This window comes from Watersipora subatra, chromosome 2 (genome assembly GCF_963576615.1).
Source record: "Watersipora subatra chromosome 2, tzWatSuba1.1, whole genome shotgun sequence".
NCBI lineage: Eukaryota > Metazoa > Bryozoa > Gymnolaemata > Cheilostomatida > Watersiporidae > Watersipora > Watersipora subatra.
Window position 1 is genome coordinate 15,502,019 of NC_088709.1, and position 12,494 is coordinate 15,514,512.

Sequence of the window (12,494 nt, forward strand, 5' to 3'; positions counted from 1 at the left end):
AGATCTGAGTCTTCGATACGTATTTTTTAAATTCATTTATTTATTTTAAAAACGGCACTAAAATTTTTAATTAATATTTTTAAAAGTTTTAAAAGATATCACACTACTATTTTGAGGCAATAATTAGTCCCTTCTACGCATGTGCAAAAAGAACACGTTGTTAGAAGTTGAACGTTCTTTACGGAAAGCTGATCATCATGAACGGACTCGATATTTGAGGCGCTGCTAAAAAGATTCGTTTACAGGAAGATACCGACTGGTTTGAAAGTGAAGAAGAGGATTTTAGACCAGAAACATGTGAGGAAGACGATGAAAGTAAAAAAGAAAATCAACAGAATGAATTGGATTGCGAAAGTGAGACTGAAACGGCCGGCATTGAAACGGCGAATAATGGCGGATATCAAAGAGGAGCTGATTTAAAACCAAAAGAATTACATTTTGCTGACAGCCTGGGAAGAGTATAATTTTGAATTCTTAAACAGGTAAGTGTTTTTATTATTCAAAGCTTTTTAAACATCGGCCATGATACATGTTTTATTTAACGAAACGAATAAATATGGCCTTCAGAAACATTGCGATGCTTCGGAGCCTGTTGATGATAAATATTTGGCAAGTTGCTTGTTTAGTTTTGCATATAGGTATTTTCAAAAAGCCTACTCTATTGCCTTACTGGTCCACATTCCTTTATTATCTACGCTGATTTTTAATCAGTTTATAAATTGAAAGAAAATTAGAAGCAAGTTTACACTTTATTGACAATTTTGAAGACCCTGCTGGCAATAAATTGTTCAAATTAAAAAATGTTTTGCCATGACATGCGACTGGTTCTATTCTGTTTTTCTATCTGATAAATTTATATTTGTAGATGAAAGCTTGCTGGCAGGGAAAGGCTGGCTCAACTTCAGACAGCATATTCCATCTAAAAGATCTAATTTTGGAATTATGTTATTTGCTTTCCGTTGCTGTCTCTGGCTATGTGCACCAATTGTCTGTATACATTGTCGATGAGCAAGCTGAATGCACTGGCAGCGGAGTCAATTTTGGAATATCTTTGTGCGAGTCATGTTTTGATCCTTACCATGCTAGCTAAATTTATTTACAAATGGTATTTTATTTAGTTTCTGCAAATGCTTCACTGCTTTGTATTGCTAGCTTTTGTACATACATTTGCCAGGACCTAATGGTCGATTTTAATAGATTTGTAATTAAGAACTCATCCTATTTTACTCGAGGCTCCAATATCAGACACACAATCAATGCAAGTGCAATGAAACACTCTTTTTTTAACCGTGCGATGAAATTTTAACATCTGATTCTCTTATATCTAGACCAAGCGATCTTATACTTTTATCCTTCAGACTTAGATAAATAAGTCTATGCTTATTTGTGATCTTATTTTTATGCCTAATGCACCATTTTATTTCTACAGGCCTAGCGGCCACTTGAAATATTTTACAGAGATAGATAGATAGATAGATTTGCTAATCTATTGTATTAGTTGTGCATCAATGTGCTGTATTTGTTGCACACTGCCATCTTCAGAGCAGCAGTCTAATCAAATATTTCAGTTCTCATATTGTTCTGCAATCTAGCAGTCCATGATTTGCTGTTTCTGCTCATAAATGTTGCTTCCTGTCTTTTGCTGCTTCACCAAATGTGTGAATATAGGCTCACGACTCAATTCTTCTTGCACACATCCAGTTAATCTTTGCTGCAGCACACATGAATCTGTGCAATGACTTTATATGCAAATTTTTTACATAAATCTAGTCTCAAGAAATGCATAAAAATTCAGAGCAAAAAATGGTAACTGCGCATATATAGATGTCTAGCTGCAAAGTTTTTGCAAGCTGTTTGGAGGAAAAAATCTCATTCTGCAGGAAAATGTCTCAGCTTCCAGATGCATATTCATTTGCAGTTTTGTGCCAATTTGCACGAAAGTTGGAGCAACCTTGTCGGATGGCTGTCTTGCGCTGCTTATGGACATGGCGTTTCGAGCTTTTCCAATGGCGCTCCCGCTATACATCGGAGCTCATAACTCCGCTTTCAATGCTCTTGGACGACTAAATTTTTTTGCAAATTGTTGTGAACATATGAATCCATGCAATAATTATTTATGCAACATTGCCAATTGCTTTTAGTGAATATAAAATACAATGGAAAATGACGTACTAACATAAAAAACTCGTAGCTTCAACGAATTGCGACTCTTGCAGGTAAGCAAATGCAAGCTAATTACATTAAAAAAGTATCAGCTTGTAGAGAAATTTCTCAGGATTCTGTTGCATGTTAATTTATGTAACTACCTCAATTTTGAAGAAAATTGATGCAGTTTTTACGCAGTGGTGTCGAAGGCTCAAATCGCCATAGTAAATGCACTGGTACGCTGGGGAATTTCCAGCCGAAAGCTAAAGGGTTAAAGGTGAACCATTGAAAGTTTTGCTCATTTACTGATAGAAGCAAGAAAACCTTATCACCTCAGTAGTAGTTGAAGGTAGCCTATCATATGCTAGAAGTTCCTAGTAGCTCACATCATAAAGTTGGGTAAGTGTAGAAATAGCTAAAAAATAGCTAAAATATTCTTTTTTTATCAAATAATATAAAAACAGCAACCACAGCTTAAATAAATCTCACCAAATTATTTGATATTTTAATGATCTGATATTCCGATGTTCTGTATTTGTTATGGTTAGCAAAGCTACATTTTACATAGCAGTTGTTTCTAGGCTCGCCTTTCTACAGTGTGTAGCCTACAGCATATAGGACCATCTATTTCTACAGTGTGTAGCCTACAATATAGAACCATCCATTTTTACAGTATGTAGCCTACAACGTAGGATCATCCATTTCTACAGTATGTAGCCTACAACATAGGACCATCCATTTCTACAGTATGTAGCCTACAACATAGGACCATCCATTTCTACAGTATGTAGCCTACAACATAGGACCATCTATTTCTACAGTATGTAGCCTACAACATAGGACCATCCATTTCTACAGTATGTAGCCTACAACATAGGATCATCCATTTCTACAGTATGTAGCCTACAACATAGGACCATCCATTTCTACAGTATGTAGCCCACAACATAGGACCATCCATTTATACAGTATGTAGCCTACAACATAGGACCATCCATTTCTACAGTATGTAACCTACAACATAGGATCATCCATTTATACAGTATGTAGCCTACAACATAGGACCATCCATTTCTACAGTATGTAACCTACAACATAGGATCATCCATTTATACAGTATGTAGCCTACAACATAGGACCATCCATTTCTACAGTATTTAGCCTACAACATAGGACCATCCATTTCTACAGTATGTAGCCCACAACATAGAATCATCCATTTCTACAGTATGTAGCCTACAACATAGGACCATCTATTTCTACAGTATGTAGCCCACAACATAGAATCATCTATTTCTACAGTATGTAGCCTACAACATAGGACCATCCATTTCTACAGTATGTAGCCTACAACATAGGACCATTCATTTCTACAGTATGTAGCCTACAACATAGGACCATCCATTTCTACAGTATGTAGCCTACAACATAGGACCATCTATTTCTACAGTATGTAGACTACAATATAGGACCATCCATTTCTACAGTATGTAGCCTACAACATAGGACCAACCATTTATACAGTATGTAGCCCACAACATAGAATCATCTATTTCTACAGTATGCAGCCTACAACATAGGACCATCCATTTCTACAGTATGTAGCCTACAACATAGGACCATCCATTTCTACAGTATGTAGCCTACAACATAGGACCATCCATTTCTACAGTATGTAGCCCACAACATAGGACCATCCATTTATACAGTATGTAGCCTACAACATAGGACCATCCATTTCTACAGTATGTAACCTACAACATAGGACCATCCATTTCTACAGTATGTAGCCTACAACATAGGACCAACCATTTATACAGTATGTAGCCCACAACATAGAATCATCTATTTCTACAGTATGCAGCCTACAACATAGGACCATCCATTTCTACAGTATGTAGCCTACAACATAGGACCATCCATTTCTACAGTATGTAGCCTACAACATAGGACCATCCATTTCTACAGTATGTAGCCCACAACATAGGACCATCCATTTATACAGTATGTAGCCTACAACATAGGACCATCCATTTCTACAGTATGTAACCTACAACATAGGATCATCCATTTATACAGTATGTAGCCTACAACATAGGACCATCCATTTCTACAGTATGTAGCCACAACATAGGACCATCCATTTATACAGTATGTAGCCTACAACATAGGACCATCCATTTCTACAGTATGTAACCTACAACATAGGATCATCCATTTATACAGTATGTAGCCTACAACATAGGACCATCCATTTCTACAGTATTTAGCCTACAACATAGGACCATCCATTTCTACAGTATGTAGCCCACAACATAGAATCATCCATTTCTACAGTATGTAGCCTACAACATAGGACCATCTATTTCTACAGTATGTAGCCCACAACATAGAATCATCTATTTCTACAGTATGTAGCCTACAACATAGGACCATCCATTTCTACAGTATGTAGCCTACAACATAGGACCATTCATTTCTACAGTATGTGGCCTACAACATAGGACCATCCATTTCTACAGTATGTAGCCTACAACATAGGACCATCTATTTCTACAGTATGTAGACTACAATATAGGACCATCCATTTCTACAGTATGTAGCCTACAACATAGGACCATCCATTTATACAGTATGTAGCCCACAACATAGAATCATCTATTTCTACAGTATGTAGCCTACAACATAGGACCATCCATTTCTACAGTATGTAGCCTGCAACATAGGACCATCCATTTCTACAGTATGTAGCCTACAACATAGGACCATCCATTTCTACAGTATGTAGCCCACAACATAGGACCATCCATTTCTACAGTATGTAACCCACAACATAGGACCATCCATTTCTACAGTATGTAGCCTACAACGTAGGACCATCCATTTCTACAGTATGTAGCCCACAACATAGGACCATCTATTTCTACAGTATGTAGCCTACAACATAGGACCATCCATTTCTACAGTATGTAGCCCACAACATAGAATCATCCATTTCTACAGTATGTAGCCTACAACATAGGACCATCTATTTCTACAGTATGTAGCCCACAACATAGAATCATCTATTTCTACAGTATGTAGCCTACAACATAGGACCATCCATTTCTACAGTATGTAGCCTACAACATAGGACCATCCATTTCTACAGTATGTAGCCTACAACATAGGACCATCTATTTCTACAGTATGTAGACTACAATATAGGACCATCCATTTCTACAGTATGTAGCCTACAACATAGGACCATCCATTTATACAGTATGTAGACTACAACATAGGACCATCCATTTGAGTAACAATTTACTAATGGATATCTTTTGAATATGTGAAGTATGACACCAAAATCATTACCTGCTGGCTTGTCTATCTATAGACACTTAAATGCCAACCTAGTCTTATACTAATAGACTGGCAGAAGTCATACAAACTGGTTGTACTTGATCAGCTAAATGCAATACCAACATTTGTTATGCAGGTGATTGGATGACTCTCAGACCTTTAACTACAAGTAAACTTGTCCTTTGTTCAGAAACACAGTAGAGAAATGTCTGAGAGCGACGAAGACAATCTATATCGGAGTGTTCCACCGGAAGATGAAATAGATGAGACGAACCTGTCACTCGCTAGTCAAGTTCACGACCTAGATGACAATGAGCCATGGGAGGCGGGCTAACCCAATTATTGACAGCTAGATGGAGTAATGATATTAATGACACCTGTTAAAATTGACAAGTAAATCACCTAACTAATATCTGGATCAAAGTTATATTTGTTATATTTTTATAAACTTTTATTTGTATATTTGTATTTCTTGTTGATGCAAATAATTATAGTCAGAGAATTCATCATGTTTGTAGGAAACATAATAATTTTGAGCCATTTAAAGACTGGTAATAATGTTAGAACCCGAATTGATGAAACTAAAAACTAAAAGTTCATCAGTAAAACAATCACGATATACACAGTCTCAACATAGATCCTTTTTGTTCTTACTTTAACATAAATATTAGTAATATTTACATTACTAATATTGTTATTACTAATATTTTAATTAGTAATATATAATAATTATAATTACAATATGTACTAGATACTATAAAATGTACTATGAAACAGGTACTAGTGCATATTTGGAACCAGAAAGATTTGTACATACAACACCAACAACTTCAAGCAACCCAAAACCACTTTTATTTTCTCACTTGAAGCATATTTACCGATGTATATACACATGTAAATAGTTTGCTAAAAGATGGATACCCATATGTAGCACAGACAGTTATGTATGTGTTAAACAGATTGGTTCACATGTATATTGTATTCTAGCTTAAAGTTTATATACTAGAAATTACATCAGCTTCGTATTGCTGTCACCTCTTCTACCTGCTCAGGGATCAGTGCTCATTGTTCCTATCTCTACAGCTGCACTTCTATCTGCCTGTCTTTAGCACGAAGGTGAAGTGACAACAAAAACTTCTTTTTTTGTGTATTATTATTTTAAATATTATTATTAAAAGAGACCACCTTAGAGTGTTAATTACGCCTCTGAGGAAGCTGCACACTATTGCTGATTTTGATTTGGTATAGCAAATGTATTGATTTAAGACTAATATTCAGTAATGATTACATCAGCCCTAGTGATGAAATCAGCCCTAGCATTAATAAGTACATACCAGAGTGCATTACTTGTGTCCAATCATATTAATGACAAAAACTCATTCGCGTTTTGGAAAGTGATTCTTTCTGCAACTAGTAAAAGTAGTAAAGGAAATCAAGTTCTGAAAACCCAAATTTGTTAAACATTATAAAATCTGACAAACAGCCAAGGTATTATATAGAAAATCTTTTTATAGAATATTTTGGAATAGCCAATAAAGCATTAGCACAATGGCCCTTGCCGAACACCGATGCCCTAAAACATCGATATGCGTCACTACTACATAAGAGTACCAATATAGGACATTATTTCGCATTAGATGAAGTTGAAAGTGCTAAATAGTTTGGCGGAAGTGAAAAGCAGATGCGAAAAGAGGGTTGCAATGAATATTTTATAAAATAAACGAAGATAAAATTTTTCCCTATGATTCAAATCTGTTATGCAATTAGCTTCAACTGACTCTGGGTCAAGCTGTACTCAAGCAATGCTGACAAAAACCCTTATGGTCTCTCGGTACAAATGGCCAGTTCATTACAGACATTTTTCAAGTAAATTGATTGTCTAAAATGATGTTAGTAGAATATAAATCAAGGATTATCTCTCATGCAAATTCATATCTTCTTCAGATGTGTTACTAGATATTTGCATTTCAAATAAATGATACATTTAACCCAATATGTTTGCTTCTGTTCAAAACTGTTTCCTTTTAACAAGGAACGGAACAATCTACTGTCAGCTTTCATTTTCATTTGTTCTAATTCTACCAGAATCGAGGATAAGTTATTTTCATGTTTACATCTTTATGTGTAGCTGCATGTATAAGTTCTGAATTTACTGCAAATAGAATGGCAATTCTTAGTTACACCTAGTTGGTACAATCAGTGCTGAATTTACTTTGGTAATTTATTGAGAATATTGTGAAAGACCCTACTCGGTCTTTCACAGCGCACTATCTACTTTCCCTTCTTCAGGCTCAGAAATAATAAAACATGAGAGTAGAGTGCTCTAGTGTATATTTGCATATGACTAGCACAGTCGCAGCCAAAGGCTACTCGCCATCTTAGAAAGTGCCAGCCTTTTATATTGTTAGCTTACGACAACAACAAGTATTACATAAGATAGCAGGGTCAAACTTGTGACAGCGATTACAAAAGTTGTGGTAAGACATTATTCAGTACAAGAGAAAAATGATATAACAAGTGGCTAAATATAGATATGTGTACGTGACAGCTACTGGTGCCGAAGATCCCTAAAATAAAGTGTAAGTTTTAAAATTTAGCCGATAACGTCTGTGTGCTACGGCCACTAAACTATTTTAAGCGCTTTGACAGTTTTTCACAATTTAAACTGGGTAAACTGATTTATCCGTTGGCAAGCTTCTACATTCATGACAAACCAAGTGACTCACTGCTATCATCATTTTACCTACTAACAAAAACATATATTTGTTACCTACTACCAAAAACATATATTTGTTACCTACTAACAAAAACATATATTTATTGAGAATATGTTCTGGTTTCTACCTTTTAACGCTAATGAGTGTAGATTAGGTGTTAGCAAAAAATTAACATAGATACTTGTAATGTATAATAACTTTAAATATTTTGTAACTAAAAACATTTTAAACAAAACAGTAAGGTTCTTACGCTAAAAATATATGCTTCAACACCAGTCCTTAAGATTTAGGCATAGTATTGGTTGAAGCAATACAAGCCAGCTGAAGGGTGTAAGTTCTGAGGCTATTTAAATAACAATTCACAATTGACAAATGGCCAAGTGAGATCTCTTGTAGTGCTTTGAACTTACCAATGGCAATGAGTAAGTTATCAACAACAAACATGCCCTTTTTTATCAGCACTCATCAATCAATATTGTATAGATTGTATACAAGCTAAACAATTTAAACAGCAATAACAGTTTTTTATTTTAGCAAATTCCTTAACATGAGATATTCCTTCAGTTCTTTCATCATACAATTACAGCATACGTGTGTTGGGCTTGCAAATGTAGTTTCTTTCAGTAGGTCATAACGCAGTGCACCGTGATTCATAGCTACAGCAGAGTATTTGTTATGAAGCAAAACGAGTGAAGGTTAATTGTTAGCATGATAAAGCAATTTTGATGCTCTCTTATCAAAGAGATGATGCAGGATGGTGTGGTGCTGTTTGACTCTATTCCATGCTCTGTTATTTTGTTCCGATGAAAAACTTTTATACCAGCGTTATTATAAACTGATAATGGGTAAAATTCGATGTTTGGTCCTAAAATTAAAAACCATCTAGTATAATTCTCCTCATATCCTCACATTGTAACAAAAAAGCCAGTTTATATCTTTACGGTGAGAATAAGCCTTGCCGGAATAATGTCATTGCCTTGCCGGTCGGAAGACCGGGTTAGAAGTTAGAACAGGCAGAGAGTGGGTCGTACCATGTGAAGTCTACCTAATCGGTAACTCAGGGAACAAGAATTGCTAGCTCACAGTTACATTTGCTGGTTATGTAGCAAGTCAGGTGGGCATTTGTTACTCACCAAATAAGAAATGCCCTAATCTCTATGTTTCCGATGTGAAGATGATGCAAATTCGGAATTGTGCACACGGCAAGTTACTCTCCGAGAAGCCTTGCAATGGACACTAACATGTTGCGAATGAACACACGCCCTTTGTGAAAAAAGATATAGACTTCCACACCAGAGGTCTCGCTTAGCAGCATGCTTTCGAAATAAAAATGACTGTAGTGTGGAAAATGTTTAAAATGGAATAGCTTTTGCAGCATTTCCTTGCACGTCATTTGCAGGTTCCGGTTCCATCTTTCGCAAACATGAAGCATTCGATGCAAATTTGTGAATAACAAAACTCGCTTAACTTGCTGGTTTTAGCAGTGTCCATCTTGTAGATGAAGTAAACCTGCGGATTAACTACGTCATAGAAACATAGTGATAGACATGCAGAGGCTAACCAATTAGTATCTTCATAACTTCTTGTCTGCTAGCTATATATGCATGGAATTTAAATTGTGTGCATCAGGTGATTGGTTTGATTTATTAGGTGTCATTTTACACAAACAAGTGATTTGATTTAATCAAATCAGCTTTTAACAGATTTTATTTCCACTAAAAATAATGATTTGGATACAGTTCTGTATATTGTATTAATTTAATAATAAAACATCAGCCACGGAATACCAATAATTCCAACCTATTGCCAGATCAACTCATCTCAGTTAAACAACTCAACCCAAACAACTCGTCCTAACGAATTTTACAGCTCGATCTCAACTACATATTTTTACGTTATTAGGTTCATGCTGGGCTAATTGCTTCAATCGAATAATCCTGCCAGATACCCCAACTAAGTGAATTTATTCTAATTCTGTTTGTCCTTCCCAATTGTAAAGAATTTTATTTGACTCCATTAATATAATGTAACATGTTATTAAAGGCTACAAACAACAAACAACTAGTTGTTTGAAGCTGACAAATGCTCACATGTGTGTTGACAATCAATATTTTCCCTCACTTGCAAGAATACGAGTATGAAAATGGTCTCTAGCTAATTTGAGTCTGACTTGTAGCCATCAATGTGCTTAAGCTATATTGTATATTATTATAGCAAGTTGCTAATCTAATTGAGCGCAAGCTTTGATTCGAATTTGCAAAAGCTATGCCAACTTAAATATTAATCGCAGTTCATTGACAAAAATGGATAGTAACTACCATGTTACTTCCTGCCTGTGTTATCGTCTACATTTGTCTTTCAGTCTTAATGCTCACAACTCCACTTCTAGTGCACATAAAAACGTAGTTTTGGCTGCAAATAAAAGCAAACAAATCAATGAGCGCTATAAGCTTTTATGCAACATTGTTAAATATAGATATAAAATAAAATTATTTTCAAATTTACAATGAAATAAAAATTGGAAATGCCAACGAATTGCAAAGGACCACAGGCTATAATATCATCGCAGGTTAATTGCAAGTAATGGATATCAACTGGTAGAGATATTTCTCGGTTTCTTGATGCATATTTATCAAGAGATCCATGACAAGTTGGAGGTAAGTTAGCAAGTTAGTTAGTTTAATATTGTTCCACCGGAAAAAGACAGCAAAATATAAATGACATTCGTTGCTCATAATAGGGCTGAACTTATTTAGGTAATAGACTAAAGCTTTACTGCATTTTGTAAAAAGGTAGGCTTTTGTATAAAGGAAGGTTTTTGTATAAAGGGAGGATTTTGTATAAAAGGAGGATTTTGTATAAAGGGAGGCTTTTGTATAAAGGAAGGATTTTGTATAAAAGGAGGATTTTGTATAAAGGAAGGAACTTTGTATAAAGGGAGGATTTTGTATGAAGGGTGGAATTTTTTTATAAAGGAAGGCTTGTTTATAACTTGAAATGCTAAACAATGTAGTATTTACTTAGCTAAAATGAGAATATTCTGTAGCTAAACATAGTTTTCTCTTACAAACTATCTGTTACCTTGGCCCATAAAAACAATCCTAACTGTGTTCAAGGTTTTTAACTGTGTCTAGATGTGTTTAGAGTTATTACTATAAGTACTATCGATAGTTGGTGTTTAAATCCATCATAACTCAGGCATAAGCCCCCCTATAAGGGACCTATAGGTAATGATAGCTATATAGGCCATAAAGAGATTTACAGGTAATATACTTACAGGTAACAGACTTACAGGTAATACACTTATAGGTAATAGACTTACAGGTAACAGACTTACAGGTAATATACTTACAGGTAATATACTTACAAGTAATAGACTCACAGGTAATATACTTACAGAAAATATACTTACAGTTAATAGACTGACAGGTAATATACTTACAGGTAATATACTTACAGGTAATAGACTTACAGGTAATAGACTTACAGGTAATAGACTTACAGGTAATAGACTGACAGGTAATATACTTACAGGAAATATACTTACAGTTACTAGACTGACAGGTAATAGACTGACAGGTAATAGACTTACAGGTAATAGACTTACAGGTAGTAGACTTACAGGTAACAGACTTACAGGTAATATACTTACAGGTAATAGACCTACAGGTAATAGACTTACAGGTAATAGACTTACAGGTAATATACTTACAGGTAATAGACTTACAGGTAATATACTTACAGGTAATAGACTTACAGGTAATAGACTTACAGGTAATATACTTACGGGTAATAGACTTACAGGTAATAGACTTACAGGTAATATACTTACAGGTAATAGACTTACAGGTAATATACTTACGGGTAATAGACTTACAGGTAATAGACTTACAGATAGTAGACTTACAGGTAACAGACTTACAGGTAATATACTTACAGGTAATAGACCTACAGGTAATAGACTTACAGGTAATAGACTTACAGGTAATAGACTTACAGGTAATATACTTACAGGTAGTAGACTTACAGGTAATAGACTTACAGGTAATATACTTACAGGAAATATACTTACAGTTAATAGATTGACAGGTAATATACTTACAGGTAATAGACTTACAGGGTAATAGACTTACAGGTAATAGACTCACAGGTAATATACTTACAGGAAATATACTTACAGTTACTAGACTGACAGGTAATATACTTACAGGTAATAGACTTACAGGTAATATACTTACGGGTAATAGACTTACAGGTAATAGACTTACAGGTAATAGACTTACAGGTAAT